The sequence below is a fragment of the Mauremys mutica genome, chromosome 7, assembly GCF_020497125.1.
Source record: "Mauremys mutica isolate MM-2020 ecotype Southern chromosome 7, ASM2049712v1, whole genome shotgun sequence".
In the NCBI taxonomy this organism is placed as follows: domain Eukaryota; kingdom Metazoa; phylum Chordata; order Testudines; family Geoemydidae; genus Mauremys; species Mauremys mutica.
In genome coordinates, this window is record NC_059078.1 from 52,040,692 (window position 1) to 52,057,244 (window position 16,553).

At 48.9% G+C, this 16,553-nt stretch overlaps 1 protein-coding gene and 1 long non-coding RNA gene across 3 annotated transcripts in view; one reads left to right on the forward strand and one right to left on the reverse strand.

Moving 5' to 3' along the window:
* The window catches only part of BSN (bassoon presynaptic cytomatrix protein), a 463,396-nt gene that overhangs the window by 313,364 nt on the left and 133,479 nt on the right, over positions 1-16,553 (forward strand). The window lies entirely within an intron of this gene.
* Positions 6,048-16,553, reverse strand: part of LOC123373904 — a 36,004-nt gene continuing 25,498 nt past the window's right edge. Inside the window, exons 2-4 of the long non-coding RNA XR_006580933.1 lie at positions 15,587-15,668; positions 14,871-14,939; positions 6,048-6,418 (exon numbers count right to left, since the gene is read on the reverse strand). This is a non-coding gene — a long non-coding RNA (uncharacterized LOC123373904). The remainder of the gene's footprint in view (positions 6,419-14,870; positions 14,940-15,586; positions 15,669-16,553) is intronic.

The following is a 16,553-nucleotide window of genomic DNA, read 5'->3' on the forward strand; positions in this document are numbered from 1 at the left end:
AGAAAAAGACACGGGACGAGATGTTCGCAGAACTTATGGGCTGCTCCCGAGCCGAGGCGGCCCAGCAGAGCCAGTGGAGGGAGAATCTCTCTCAGCAGCAGCGCTCACACAGCGAACGGGAGGACAGATGGCATCTGGAGGACCAGCAGGCGACACAAACGCTGCTTGGACTAATGAGGGAGCAAACGGACACGCTCAGGCGCCTTGTGGATGTTCTGCAGGACCGCAGGCAGGAGGACAGAGCCCCCCTGCACTGTATCTGCAACTGCCCTCCCCCGCCACAAAGTCCAATACCCCCCTCACCCAAAATAACAAGAAGGAGGTGCGCCAGGGGCCTTGAAAACTGTCACTCCACCCCAGCAGAGTGCTCAAGTACCAAAAAGCTCTCATTCGCTAAATTTTGAGAAGTCCTTCCCTTCCTGGATCACCCAAGCCCAAATCCCAGTTTCGTCCCCTCACTGTGTAGTTGATTATTAAAAATAGTTTGCTTTTCATTACTGTTTCTGTCATGTTTCTTTACAGAAGACTTTGTGGGGGGGAGGGGTTTGGTAATTGCATAGGATGGTCACCATTACCTGGGTACAGACACGGGGGCAGGATCTACAGCAGGTCGCACACACAGTGCAGTCACTAGGCACCCTGGTCAGTCTGGGAAGTGTTTTTCATGTTCTGTGCATAGGCGGCAGGTGCCCTGCTCCAGCTATATTTGGAGCTGGGTCTCTCCCCCGGCCCTGCCTGGATCGGGCCCTGGCCCCCACGGGTCTCCCCCCGCCCCGCCGCGCTGCGTACCTGCCTGACAGTAGAGCGGCTCCCCGCAGAAATGCTGTCTGGTGCCCCAGGGTCCTAGTGCCTGCCATACACAAATGGCAAGGCAGGCTGCCCTTACCCTGCCCTTCCACCATAGCCCTGAGCCTCTCCAATGCCCCAAACCCTCAGCCCCAGCCAGAGCCCTCATCCCCCTACACCTCCTCCCCCTTCCCACACACCCCTCACCCCTTCCTACGCCCCCACCCCCAGCCCAGAGCCTGCACCCCTCACCCCTTCCTTCACACCCACCTGTAAACGTCCTCCCCCCAGTCCTCCCCCGCCATAAGGCCACATAGCCCCCGCACACAGAGTCCCGAAAAGGAGGGATGGCAGGCTTCGTTGAAACAACCAGTCCGGCAGTGCAGACTGCTTTAGGGGCAGGAGCCTGTCATTCCTCGAGTGTAGAAGCGGTCTGTACATCACTGCACACCCTACCCACCACAGTCTGTGTCCCTGTTTCAACCCTTTAACGTGAATTCATTAGTAAAGAAAACGTTGTTAATTAACAATATTCCATTAACTTTATTTTTAAACATGTGTTGGAAGGGGGGAAACGTGGTGAATGGGCTATGTAACCGCAAAAGAAAGTCAACAGTAACTGAAAGAGGGGCAGGTTCAGCTTCTCTGTAAAGAACCTGAACAGTCACAGGTTACCCTGCAACCTGAGGAATCTATCTTTCAAAGCCTCCTGGATGCACAGCGCTTCCTGCTGGGCTCTTCTAATTGCACGGGTGTCTGGCTGAGCGTAATCAGCAGCCAGGCGATTTGCCTCAACCTCCCATCCCGCCATAAAGGTCTCCCCCTTGCTCTCACAGAGATTGTGGAGCACACAGCAAGCAGCAATAACAATGGGGATATTGGTTTCGCTGAGATCCGAGCGAGTCAGTAAGCTTCGCCATCTCCCCTTGAGATGTCCGAAAGCACACTCCACCACCATTCTGCACTTGCTCAGCCGGTAGTTGAAGAGTTCCTTGTTGCTGTTCAAGGCGCCTGTATAGGGCTTCATGAGCCAGGGCATTAGCGGGTAGGCTGGGTCCCCAAGGATCACTATAGGCATCTCCACATCCCCAACAGTTATTTTGTGGTCCGGGAAGAAACTACCTTCCTGCAGGCATCTAAACAGACCAGAGTACCTGAAAACACGCGCGTCATGAACCTTGCCCGGCCACCCGACATTGATGTTGGTAAAGCGTCCCCTATGGTCCACCAGTGCTTGCAGCACCATTGAAAAGTAGCCCTTTCGGTTAATATACTGGCTGGCCTGGTGGGCTGGTCCCAGGATAGGGATGTGAGTCCCATCTATAGCCCCACCGCAGTTTGGGAATCCCATCGCAGCGAAGCCATCTATGACGACCTGGACGTTTCCCAGGGTCACTGCCTTCGAGAGCAGGAGCTCAACGATTGCGTTGGCTACTTGCATCACAGCAACCCCCACGGTAGATTTGCCCACGCCAAAGTGGTTCGCTACTGACCGGTAGCTGTCTGGCGTGGCAAGTTTCCAGAGGGCTATGGCCACTCGCTTCTGCACACTCAGGGCTGCTCACATGCGGGTGTCCTTGCGCTTCAGGGCAGGGGACAGCAAGTCACACAGTTCAAGGAAAGTGCCCTTACGCATCCTGAAGTTTCGCAGCCACTGTGATTCATCTCAGACCTGCAGCACTATGCGGTCCCACCAGTCCGTGCTTGTTTCCTGGGCCCAGAATCGCCGTCCCATAGCATGAACATGACCCATTGCCACCATGATCTCCACAGCGCAGCGTACCGTGCTTTCTGAGAGGTCTGTGCCACTCTGAGACTTCATGTCCTCACCGCGCTGCCGGAGCCTCCTCGCCCGATTTCTCAGCATCTGACTGTTGAAGAGGTGTACGATAAGGTGCGAGGAGTTGACAACGGCCATAAGTGCAGCGATGATTGCAGCGGGCTCCATGATCACAGTGGAGTGCTGTGGCGTCCGCGCTGTCACTAACAGGAAAAGTGCGCGAACTGATTTCCCACCGGCGGGAGTGACGGTTGAATGCTGACAGTTACCCAAGACCACCCTCGACACAGTTTCCCCCCCCAGCATGCATTGGGGGGAAATCCCAGAATTCCAATGGACAGCGGGGAGTGCAGGAACTGTGAGATAGCTTCCCACAGTGCACTGCTTCCAATTTCGACGCTTGCCCCGTTAGTGTGGACTCACAAAGTCGAATTAGTGTCCTTACTGTGGACACACAAATTCGACTTTGTAAGGTCGATTCTACAAATTCGACTTAAGTTGATTCGAACTACTCTTGTAGTGTAGACATACCCTCAGCCAGCCGGGAAAACAGAAGGTTTATTAGACGACAGGATCACAGTCTAAAACAGAGCTTGTAGGTACAGAAAACAGGACCCCTCAGTCAGGTCCATCTTGGAGGGTGGGGAGCCTAGACCCAAGTTCTGGGCCTCTCCCCATTTCCCCAGCCAGCTCCAAACTGACACTCCCTCCTCTAGCCTTTGTGTCTCTTCTGGACAAGGAGGCCACCTGATCTCTTTGTCCCCAACACCTTCAGTTGGCACCTTGCAGGGGAAACTGAGGCACCCACACAGTATTCAGAGAAAACATTAAGAACATTCCCACTTTGTCACAACAGGTGCAACAAAATATAATACCTTATATTGAAGCAGGCAAGTGCTGCTTCTGACTTTCCACTTTTAATTGACCCTTGTAATCTTGTGGTGCCGATGCGTTGTAGCTTCATTTTATATCGGCTTACAGGGCAGGAGCGGGTGGGGGGGGCACCACCATTTTGGGCACCACCAAAAATTATACAAACCTGCCGCCTGTGGTTCCTGGGGAAGATGTTCCAGGCTGTGCTGAAAGGGAGATGATGCTCATATATCACAGCTAGATTAGAAAGAACACCAGCTGAAGGATCCCTGGTTTATTTCAAACCATGCTGAGTGTGAGGCTCTGAAAGGAACCTTTCAGAAATGATTGTCAGAAGTTCATGTTAGTTTAGCTCCGGATTTGGATATTGAGAGTGTTTTCCATATTTTCCAGGCACCCATAGCCCACAATGATGAGGCTGCATGACCCCTCTTCACGGGAGCAAGGGACAACATCAAACATTGTTTGTTATCTGTATTGCTCCACTACAGTCTGTCTGGTCTTGATGGGCCTTTCCTGTCGGGCAGGGTGTGATGGGGCATCTGCCCCACACTGGGCTCTAAGGGGTTAATAGAGCCCTAGGGGCTTATAGGAGCAGCCAATCAGGGCCAGACAGGGCCATATAATAAGAGATGCCGGGCAGAGCAGAGTTCAGTAGCTGCCTGGAATTTGAGGAGGGAAGATCAGCCTCGTAGCAGGAGGAAGGAGTGCCAGGTTGGCTGTAGGAATTCACAGGCTGAGGCCCTGAGGTAAGGGCAAAGAGGGTGCTGGGGGCCGCAGGAAGTGGCCCAGGGAAAGGTACTGAGAGGTTGGAGGAGATGCAGCACATGACTGCCATCTACAGGGTCCCTGGGCTGGGATCTGGAGTAGTGGATGGGTCCAGATCCCCTGCCTTGCCACTAGGAAGTGGCCAGGCAATTGGCTGCAGTAGCTACTGAGGGAAGTGGCTCGACAGTGGACTGCAATCCTATCCCCCAGAAGTGGGGAGCAGAGAGTGTGGCACAGCCGGAGGGCTGTGTCTTGAAGAGGACACCACGGTCCTTGGAGTGACATGGGTCCTGGAGCAGAAGTGACAGTGGCAAGACATCATCAGAAGAGGGAGCACTAGCAAACAGAGCTAATCCCCAGCACAGCCAGCAAGAGGTGCTGCAGTGGTGAGTGAACCCCGTCACACAGGGCGTAACACCTTCTGTTGCATATCAGCACTTTGCACTAGTCAGCGTCTCTCCTTTGGCTGCTGACTTACGTAGACTTGGGCGGATAGCGATTGATCAATCGGGGATTGATTTATCACATCTCGTCTAGACACGATAAATCGATCCCTGAACGCGCTCCCCATCGACTCCAGAGGCGGAAACGGAGTCTATGGGGGAGCCGCGGCCGTCGATTCCGCGCCATGAGGACAGGAGGTAAGTTGATCGGAGATACATCGACTTCAGCTACATTATTCTCATAGCTGAAGTTGCGTATCTTAGATTGACCCTCCCCTCCCCAGTGTAGACCAGGCCTTGGTCTACAGCACCAACTTAGGTCGGTATAACAGCGTCACCCAGCGGTGTGGAAAAGCCACTACCCTGAGCGACCTAACCTCTAGTGTAGACATCATTATGGTGATGGGAGGGCTTCTCCCGTGGACATAGCTGCTGCCTCTCAGGGAGATGGAGTACCAGTGCCAATGGGAGATGCTCTTCTGTCAGCATAGGTAGCGTTTTTACTAACACACTACAATGGCGCAGCTGTACGGGTGCAGCACTGTAAGTGTGGATAAGCCCATAGCCAGAGGTTTACAGCACAGCTATTCAAATATTACCTTACAATATTGGCTCCAGATGTTGTAAGTGAGATCATTGCTGGCAGCAACACACAAGCACTCTTAGGGTGACCAGATGTCCCGATTTTATAGGGACAGTCCTGATTTTGGGGGATTTTTCTTATATAGGCACCTATTACCCCTCCACCCCCTGTCCCGATTTTTTACACTTGCTATCTGGTCACCTTAAGCACTCCATACAGTCTAAATGCATTCCTATACCTATTGTACCAATACTAACACCCTGGTGAGCCAGACTGATTCCAGCTACGTGTTTGCCAGGGTTCCCTTGAGGTGGGGGATGAGCTGGCACCAGGTCAGCAGTGCCACAGGACATGAGCAAAACTCTGTAGGAGGAGAGGGGAAGCCCAGGGCTGGAATAGCAGGAGAGGGCTTCTGGGCAGGATCAAAGATCATCAGCAGAGGTATAACGTGACATTGTTTAGCTCCAATACTGTTGGCTCCAGCCAGTGCTGCTGTCAGGCCCCCAATTCAATGAACATTAGAGTCAGGCACAAAATGTAACAAAAAGCTCACTGGATTCTTTGTTAATAAATGACAGAACTGATGGGTTCAGTATTTAATTAACTCGGCAAGTGACAGTGTTGACCAAAATTGTGCAAGATTTCTTTTTTAGTTAATTACAGTTTTATGTGTTACTCACTAGTAATTTAAAACAATTACTGGGTGAAAACCCATTGGCTAGCACTGAACTGGCCACATGCCAGCTAATATAGCACAATTAAGAAAGAAGCCAGGCATGCATGTACACAAGCGTATTGTACCTGTGTGGAGGCCAGTTCACTGGGAGAGTGCATGCTTTCAACATGCTGGGAAGTAGCAAGGTGTAAGCTACCATGCTACAAATCACAAACATTGCTATTGCAGTTAAAATTTCATTTTCTTTCTGTTTTAAATTAATTCTCCATGCTGCTGCCAGACAAATTCATTTTGGCGCAGACAGCCAGCAGCTGACTCAGGTTCACTGCAGGGTTGATAGGTTTTGATTTTCTGCTTGGAGATGAGAACAGCTCTCCCTCTGTCTGGCTGTCTCTTGCTCTGTTGTATTCTGATGCAGCAGCTTCATTTTGCAATGCTCAGACACAGAGCCTGGAGCAAGCCTCTGTTCCTGGTGCTGACTGTCAGGATTAGCTGAGACCACAGCCTGCCTTAAACAGGAAGGAAGAAAGTAAGTTTCATTGCATCAGACGTACATTGCTCCGTGTTGAGTGATGGGTGAACAGGCTGTGGTTCATACTGAGTAGATATTTGTATTTGAAGTTTGTAATATTCCAGTGATATTTGAAACCCCACATATCAGCCCCTCCTCACTTAGGGACCTTGGCTTTCTCTCAACAAGACCTATGCTTCCTCACTGGCCTTGCAGCAATGGGGTGTGGTAAGGTGGCCTTCCAGCTCTGATTAGCTCTTATTTCGCATTTGGGGTCAGGTGCTAGCCCTTTCCATGCAGTGTGGGGTATAGAATCATAGAATATCAGGGTTGGAAGGGACCTCAGGAAGTCATTTAGTCCAGCCCCCTGCTCAAAGCAGGACCAATCCCCAACTAAATCATCCCAGCCAGGGCTTTGTCAAGCCTGACCTTAAAAACCTCTAAAGTAGGAGATTCCACCACCTCCCTAGGTAATCCATTCCAGTGCTTCACCACTCTCCTAATGAAAAAGTTTTTCTTAATATCCAAGCTAAACCTCCCCCACTGCAACTTGAGACCATTACTCCTTGTTCTGTCATCTGCTACCACTGAGAACAGTCTAGATGCATCGTCTTTGGAACCCCCTTTCAGGTAGTTGAAAGCAGCTATCAAATCCCCCCTAATTCTTCTCTTCGGCAGACAAAATAATCCCAGTTCCCTCAGTCTCTCCTCATAAATCTTGTGCTCCAGTCCCTTAATCATTTTTGTTGCCCTCAACTGGACTCTTTCCAATTTTGCCACATCCTTCTTGTAGTGTGGGGCCCAAAACTGGACACAGTACTCCAGATGAGGCCTCACCAATGCCGAATAAAGGGGAATGATCACGTCCCTCGATCTACTGGCAATGCTCCTACTTATATAGCCCAAAATGCTTTTAGCCTTCTTGGCAACAAGGGCACACTGTTGACTCATATCCAGCTTCTTGTCCACTGTAATCCCAAGATCCTTTTCTGCAGAACTGCTGCCTAGCCACTTGGTCCCTAGTCTGTAGCAGTGCATGGGATTCTTCCATCCTAAGTGCAAGACTCTGCACTTGTCTTTGTTGAATCTCATCAGATTTCTTTTGACCCAATCGTCTAATTTGTCTATGTCGCTCTGTATCCTATCCCTACCCTCCAGCATATCTATCACTCCTCCCAGTTTAGTGTCATCTGCAAACTTGCTGAGGGTTCAGTCCACGCCATCCTCCAGATCATTAAGGGTAGCTAGTGACCTGCTCGCCATCAAATACAGGAAAGAGCCTTCACAGGGTCGGCCAGTCAGCCCATTCCACTATTCTAATGCAGAGGGATCAAGAGCCATTACCCCTCACCCTGCTGCTACTGGCCCTATAGCACTTCCAGGACTGGAAAGGGGTAGGGAGCCTTGTACATGGTTGGACGGGGGATACGGGGGTCAGTAGTGCAGACAGCTGAGTGAGGAGCTGATCTCCAAGGGATGAACAGGCAATCGTCTTTATGCCAACATTTGACTTCCCAGTAGCATCAATAACCATGCTGTTTGACAAACATGTGACCCATTCAGCCCCCCTCTTCTCTTTGGAATTGCTGACCCTTCAGTCTACCTGCAATCCTTAGTGAGATAAGAGAACAAACAGTGAATGGAAGAAGCCCTGAAACGTCTACAGGTGATGCAGCCATGAGTAAAATCTTAATTTGCTTCTACAGAATACATCTTGCCACTTTGAGCACAGCAGCTTTCTGCCAGGGAGAGGGGCCAGTGAGGGTCCACAGAGGAGCAGCTACTGATGTAGACACCTGCCTCTCGGGGTCCTTGTGGCACTGGCAGACCAGGTGCCAGCTCATGCCAAGGTCCCCATGTCTCAGCTGAACCCTGACAAATACAGGGCTGGAACCAGGCTGGATCCCCTGTCTGTTAGTATTGTTTAAATAGGGGTTAGGATTATAAGAATGTGTTCAGTGTTCAGACTTAATGGAATGGTTGTGAGTTGCTGCCAGCATTTGCAATACAAATGTTTGAGCATTTGTATTGCAAGCCTGTTGAACTGTGTAAATTACCAGACCGTCGAGAAGTATTAACTATTGTGAAGTGCTGATCTCCAACAGAAAGTGTAACCTCCTACCCAACAGGAAAAGACCTTCAGCACCAGGTGGTCTATTGAGGGACATTAAAAAGGAATGAAGACTTTGTTGTTTGACCCTCTCCCCTCCCATGAAGATGAATCATGTAAGGGGATTTCTCCCAACAGCTGAGTTCACAGCTCAGCATACTGGAGAGGAGCAGGGGAATAAAAACCTCTAACAAGGACTAACCGGATCTCTATGCTGATCGGACTCTGAGGGCTAAGGAGTACTAGGCATAAGCAAGAAATCCCCAGTGCTTAACCTGGGTTAGCCCTTAAGGACATGTAGAGCTTGCTTATTATAGAAGCTTCTATTACCTTTCGAAACTTAAGATTGGAACTCACTTGTGTGTATGTTTATTTGCATTAACCTTGTAAGTAACTCTCTTGTTTTCTTTTCCTATATAATGAATCTTTAGATAGTTTATTATAGGATTGTTTATAAGCATTGTCTTTGGGGTGAGATCTAAGGTTCAATTGACCTGGGGTAAGTGACTGGTGCTTTGGGACTGGGAGTAACCTGAATACTGCTGTGATTCTTGGTGTAAGGGACCATCTGTCACAAAGGCAGGCTCACCTGGGTGGTGAGACAGACCAGAGTACCCCAGGGGACTATCTGTGGCTCCATGTTCAGGCTCTTACAGTCCCTGAGGAGTTTACACTTGATAACTGGTTGGTAAAATCTAAGTGCAGAACTCAGAGCCAATTTGGGGTTTGTGGCCTGCTTCCTAAATATCTGTTCTGAGGTTGGTTCTCATGCTATTGAGCCACTGCTGGACAGTCTGACAGTTCCTTCTTTGTACCTCCTGTCACGGAGTCCCCAGGCAATGCTTTGGAACTGCTCCCTACAAAGCCAGTCAGGACTTTGGGGAGCCTCCTCTCCCTTGGAGCAGACTGTCTTCAGAGCAAGAAGCTCACATGGCTTCACCTTCCTGGGTCTGACCTTGGAGCATTCAGCATATGCCCTTCCATGCATTTCCCACAGCGAGTCTGCCCAGGTGGGGTCCTGGGGAAGCCAGAGGGTCTGCACGCACTCCCACTTCGTAGTCAGACGTGACTCTCAGCCAGCCAGTAAAACAGAGATTTATTAGATGACAGGAACATGGTCTAAAACAGAGCTTGTAGGTGCAGAGAATGGACCTAAGCCAGGTCCATTCGGGGGCGGGGGGCGGGGACAGCAAGCCTGACACCCACGTCTGCACTCACTTCTCATCCCCAGCCAGCTCCAAACTGAACCCCCTCCAGCCCCTCTTTCTCTGCTGAGTTTCTTTCCCGGGCTAGGAGGTCACCTGACCTCTTTGTTCTCCCACCCCTTTAGCATCCCCTTGCAGGTGGGAAGGGCCCGAGCCATTAGTTGCCAGGAGACAGAGTGTCGGCCAGAAACTGAGGCACCCACACAGTATTCAGAGGAAACATTAAGAACAGTCCCACTTTGTCACATCTCCTCAGGGTTCATGGGCTTAGGAGACCTTAGTCCCTGCCCCTGGAGGCAAAAATTTCTAGTGAACTCCATGGGGGAGTTTTCCTGCCTCTTTGATCCCTCCTGTGGTTTTCTCTGTGGGGAGGAGGCACTGGCCACTGCTCTTAATGGAGCTAATCTACACGTTAAGTCTCTCTGTATAACTATGAGGTAAGGAGACCATCATCCTGCTTATTTAAAGCTGATGTACTGGGCAAAACAGGAAGAGAACCTGGACTTTCCTTCAACAGGACAAAGGGAGGATTAATCCATAGGACGGAGAGTGTGGGCCCTGTTATCTCTTAGCCTGTCCATGTATGCCAAGGGGAACCCCTGCCCTGGTGACTGTTGCACAGAGCTATATGTTTGCTGCCTCTGCATTGCATAAAGTCTGTGAGGGCTGCTGCACTGGTAACGTGAAGTCTCCTAAATGCTCTGGCTGTGCTGGCTATGCAGTGCATCACTGCTGGCTTTCTCTTCTTCTCCTCAATGAATGTTGTCATCATAATGGAACCATTATTTTCCACCTGGTCCCTGAGCAGCTCTGCTGTCCATTTACTCAGGCACTTGCTTTGTTTTATTCTGGCCTTGCTGTTTCAAAAGCTCTCTCAATTCATTGTATGGGGCTTTTTTCTACTCTGCTAGCTTCTTCTGCCTCTCAGCTGCTTTCACATTTGACTCCCATTCAGAACAACATGCAATGTTATATTGCTTCTAAAATATCCTGTTAAACTAGCTTCTTTCCTCCTTCTAGCTGCTGACCTCGTGCCATCAATCCTATTGCACTGTCACTGTCAACTTTTGCAATGTTCCTAGCATTCATCTCACAGCAGTAGCCTGCTAATATCAACGAGGATCGTGGGCCAGAAATATCTCAGGTTGTCATTGCTCTCATTTTCACTGCTCCAGTGACTATAAACACTATGAAAATAAGCCCCTTTTCTCCTCTGACTGATGGTTTGTAATTCTCAGTGCACTCTGTTTTCTCCTATTCCCAAACACCTGCTCTCTGCTCTCAGGAGGAGAGCATGGTTCCCAAGCCACTGGGATGGTGGGGCTCAAGTGAGGCAAGCATCTGGAACCCTGGTCCTTGTGAACCCATCAGAACCCAGTGGTTTAAAATACAGTGTATTATCACAACAGTGTGCAGCTTGGGCATCCCCAGCCCCATCCAAGGGAGAGGGGCTAGCAGCTGAGGCTGAGGTCTGCGTGTGGGAAACTGGGAAAAGAGTAGGGAAGCAGGAGCAGGAGCTTTCATAATCCTCATACCACAAAAATCTCTCTTCCCAGTCCACAAGGTCAGGCTACAAAGGATATACCTGAACTGAAAAGATTGTAAAATCTGCAAGAGAGGAAATTTGCAGATAGAAACAAAGAGCAGGGAGTGTCCTGTTTCTGAATAGGACAAAGGACGAGTCTGGTATATTTTGGAGTGCAAAGCCACACACTGAATCGTTCACCAAAGAGGCATACCGGCAGTGTGCCTGTCTCGTGAAAGGAGGGTCCCAGACAGCCTGGCTGTAAAGTGCTGCAAGGATTTGGGATGAGCAATAATCTGCTAGACATGAGATTATTGTGTTAATTAAGTCTGGGTTCTAGAAAGCATGTTATGATTTTATTTGATATGTAACCATTTGTTTCCAATACTTCTGCTAACTACTACTTGAATCCTCGTTCTTTCTTTAAAGAACTTATCCTTGTTTTCACTGAGTGCTGTGAGTAAAGCGCAAGTAGAGTAGAGGCGCTAGGGGATGAGAGCTCAGGAAGCTTTGTTCTAAGGGTACGTCTACACTACGGGATTATTCCAAATTTACATAAACCGGTTTAGCAAAACAGATTGTATAAAATCGAGTGCGCGCGGCCACACTAAACACATTAAATCGGTGGTGTGCGTCCACGGTCCGAGGCTAGCATCGATTTCTGGAGCGTTGCACTGTGGGTAGCTATTCCATAACTATCCCATAGTTCCCACAGCCTCCCCCGCCCCTTGGAATTTCCGGGTTGAGATCCCAGTGCCTGATGGGGCAAAAATCATTGTCGCGGGTGGTTCTGGGTAAATGTCGTCAGTCACTCCTTCCTCTGGGAAAGCAACAGCAGACAAGCATTTCGTGCCTTTTTTCCCTGGATTGCCCTGGCAGATGCCATAGCATGGCAATCATGGAGCCTGTTTTGCCTTTTGTGACTGTCACCGTATGTGTACTAGATGCCGCTCACAGAGGCGATTCAGCAGCGCTACACAGCAGCATGCTTTTGCTTTTGCATGACAGCAGAGATGGTTACCAGCCATACTGTACCATCTACCATACCATAAATTGGTAATAAGATGATCATGGTTACCAGTCCTTTTGCACTGCACCATTTGCTGCTGTCATAAGTGCCCCTGGCTGAGATCAGCCAGGGGCGCAAAAACCAAAATTGGGAATGACTCCCTGAGTCAATCCCTCCTTTTTGGTATCTAAAAATAGAATCAGTCCTGCCTAGAATATGGGCAAGTGTACTAGAGAACCACTGTATCATAGAACCAGAGAGCACAGCTGCTCTGTGTCAGATCCCGCAGAAATTATGAGCTGTATGCTATTCACAGGGGGTGCTCCTGCAACAACCCCACCTGTTGATTCCATTCTTCCCCCAGTCTTCCTGGGCTACCGTAGCATTGTCCCCCCACTTGTGTGATGAAGTAATAAAGAATGCAGGAATAAGACACAGTGACTTGTTAGTGAGAAATGAGTGGAAGGCAGCCTCCAGCTGCTATGATAGTCCAGACAGGACATTAAGCAGTGTGGAGGAGAGGAGCCCAGCATCCCACTGCTAGTCCAGGGGCAATTGAATCTTTTCTTTACACATGAAGGGTGGGGGCTGATGGAGCTCAGCCCCCTGTTGCTATGATGAGGACGGTTACCAGCCATACTGCACCATCTACCAGGAAAAATTAGGGCCAGGCGCCCTTGATCGACCTCACGGATGCTAGTTGGCATGGTTACCAGTCCTTTTGCACTGCCCCATGTGCCAATAGGCTGATGATGACAATGGATATCAGTCTTATTGCACCATCAGCCACCCATGGCAGGGGGGGAAGCAAGGATGTTGGTGTTGAGTGCTGCAGCATCGTGTCTATCTGCAGCATTCATTAAGGATAGGGTGACATGTAAAAGAGTCAAGAGAGGATTGTTTTCCCTTTCACTTCTGGGGGTGGGTGGGTGGGTGTGTAAATTGCCGAGCTATGCCCTGACCCACCACGGACATTGTGTTTGACCCTAGAAGCATTTGGAGCTCAGCCAAGAATGCAAATGCTTTTCGGAGACTGCAAGAACTGTGGGATAGCTTGAGTCCTCCAGTCCATGAGCGTCCATTTGATTCTTTGGCTTTCCGTTACGCTTGTCACGCAGCAGTGTGCTGAGTCCCTGCTATGGCGTCTGTCTGGAGATTTTTTAAAAATGATTTTGAATTTCGTCTTCTGTAACGGAGCGCTGATAGAACAGATTTGCCTGCCCTTACAGCAATCACATCCACATGGTCCATGCTGGAGCTCTTTCTTTATTTTGATTTTTAACTGCCTCGCCACACGTGCTGATCGGAGCTCCACGCTGGGCAAACAGGAAATATTCAAAAGTTCGCGGGGCTTTTCCTGTCTACCTGGCCACTGCATCCGAGTTCAGATTGCTGTCCAGAGCGGTCAGTGGTGCACTGTGGGATACCACCCGGAGGCCAATACCGTCGATCTGTGGCCACACTAACCCTAATCCGATATGGTAATACCGATACTAGCGCTACTCTTCTCGTTAGGGAGGAGTACAGACACCAGTTTAAAGAGCCCTTTATATCGATATAAAGGGCCTCTTAGTGTGGACGGGTGTGGCTTTAAATCGGTTTTACGCTCCTTAAACCGGTTTAAACACGTAGTGTAGACCAGGCTTCAGTCAGCCATAAAAATGTTGGCATACTGTAGGAAACCTGTACTTCAGTTGATAAATCTTGGGGTAATCTTAAATCTTTTTAGTACATTTTCTTTACATTTCTATACACCATAGCATTGCTCACTTCCATATCATTAAAAACTTGTCTGGCTTTCCCAATTAATCTGGTTAAGAGGACAGGCATCTGATTATCTGATGGGATATTGTGCATCCCACATAGTCTCTCAAAGGTGACAGGAATTCTTCTATATAGTCGGTTTCTTTATAAACTGGGCAGGCTTTCTCCCGCTCCCATGTGTTGTGGCGGGTATTCACTGGATGGGGACGCTCCTTTTGCTGCATTGCACTGCATTCATCTTCATTGCTTGAGCATCCCTGAGCCTCCTGTGTGTCCGCACCTATCAGGGTCCCTTCCCCACTCTGAACTCTGGGGTACAGATGTGGGGACCCACATGAAAGACCCCCTAAACTTATTTTTACCAGCTTAGGATAAAAACTTTCCCAAGGCACAAATTCCACCTTATCCTTGAACAGTATGCTGCCACCACCAAGTGATTTAGACAAAGAATCAGGGAAAGGACCACTTGGAGTCCTATTCCCCCAAAATATTCCCTCAAGCCCTACACCCCCTTTCCTGGGGAAGGCTTGAGAATAATATCCTCACCAATTGGTACAGGTGAACACAGACCCAACCCCTTGGATCTTAAGAACACTGAAAAATCAATCAGGTTCTTAAAAGAAGAATTTATTTAAAAAAAGATAAAAGGATCATCTCTGTAAAATCAGGATGGAAGATAACTTTACAGGGTAACAAAAAGATTCAAAACACAGAGAATTTCCCCTCCAGGCAAAACTTTAAAGTTATAAAAACATGGATAAACCTCCCTCTTAGCACAGGGAAAATTCACAAGCTAAAACAAAAGATATTCTAACGCATTTTTTTGCTATTACTTACTATTTCTGTAATATTAGATGTATCATTTCAGTGGGAGCTGGATTACTTGCTTGGTCTCTCCCTTTGTCTCTGGGGAGAAAACACACACAGCACAAAATCAAGCCTTCTCCCACCCACAGATTTGAAAGTATCTTCTTTCCCCATTGGTCCTTCTGGTCAGGTGCCAGCCAGGTTATCTGAGTTTCTTAACCCTTTACTGGTAAGAAGGGATTTTATGCTACCCTTAGCTGTATGTTTATGACAGTTCCTCAGCTTATTCTTTGGCTTTGGCTACTGCCATTTGTTCCATGCGCCTTTGTTGGGCTTTCTACTCATTTGTCTCAGCTGCTTTGGTCTCCCTGATCCACAGATCCACCTCAGTCCCTGATGTTCATGTTCTTCCTGGACTCTCAGGTGCTGTAATTGGGCCAGGTCCCTGCGGTGGGCTGCTGTGTGTCAACTGGGCAGGAGGGCTTTTGGGCTCCATGGTTATTAACTCAGTTTATTATTTTTCTTTTAAATGCACACTACAGCCTGCGGGAGAGAAAGTGAGGGCCACTCTTCACAGACGGGATAGGTTCAGGCAGGCAGCAGGCCAGGGGGCTGATGATCTGCTCTTGGATGGAGAGGAGAATGAGAATTCAGAACATACACTTTCAATGAACATATAGTCAGGGCTCCAGAGGAGATCAGCACAGCTGGCCCAGCTCTGTGACCTGCATCTGTAACTGTCTCACCTGCCAGTGTTCCTTATTGGACTGCCCCCTTCACTTTGGCTTCTTCACATCCATTTCTCAGGCAAGGCCCCACTTCCCATGGCTGTGGTAAGGAAAATTGAAACCCCAGTGAGATGCACTTTATGATGACAAAATACTGTCCCTAAAGCTCTTGCATTTATAAATACGCCACCCTGGGTAGACAGCGCAACTGGCCTGCATGTTTATTTGCATATGTATAGATTCCGGGGAAAAAAATCTCTCTGTGATTAACACATTCTTTAATATCAATGCAACAACAATTCCCTCCTCCCTCATCAGAGCTAATACAAGTAATTAATAAACCATGAGACAAGTGAATGCATCAACCAATCAGAATGATAATCCCAACCCTTCACAGCAGCACTTGCCAATAACTGTTGCCTCATCATACACTTCACAACTTCCCTCACCATGCAAATTCATAAAATGTGGTTGTGATTAAAGTTCAGATTTAATACATAAAACACTACAGCACAGAATACATAGTCATGCAGTTCCTGGTATGCTTTGTCCATCACTGCTAGCAGTGCCCAGCCCTGGCTCCTGAAGCTTGGCAGTGATCTTAGATACATTGCTAAAGTCCTCTGCACCTGGTGGGGTATCCTGCCAGAGCTGGGTCTTCCCTTTAGTATTTCTCTAGCATACTAGCTAGTCTGACTTCTTCTCCAGCAAGTGCTGCTGTGGGTGGGATCCCAGCATTGCTGGGACCAGCGTTAAAAATAACTTTCTGTTGGAATTTCAGAGCTTCTAGATGCTGCTGTGGGATTAGGGATTGCAAAGGCTTCAAGTTACCAATTTGCTCATAAGGGCAGTATTTTGAACACCCGCTCAGTGCCTGTCTGCATTGCTAGGTATTTCAATACCATTGCCAGTCTATCTCTGAGCTTCTGGCCACTTTCCTCCCAGGGTGCTGAGAAGACAATCAGTTAATGTGTGTTCTGCCAGT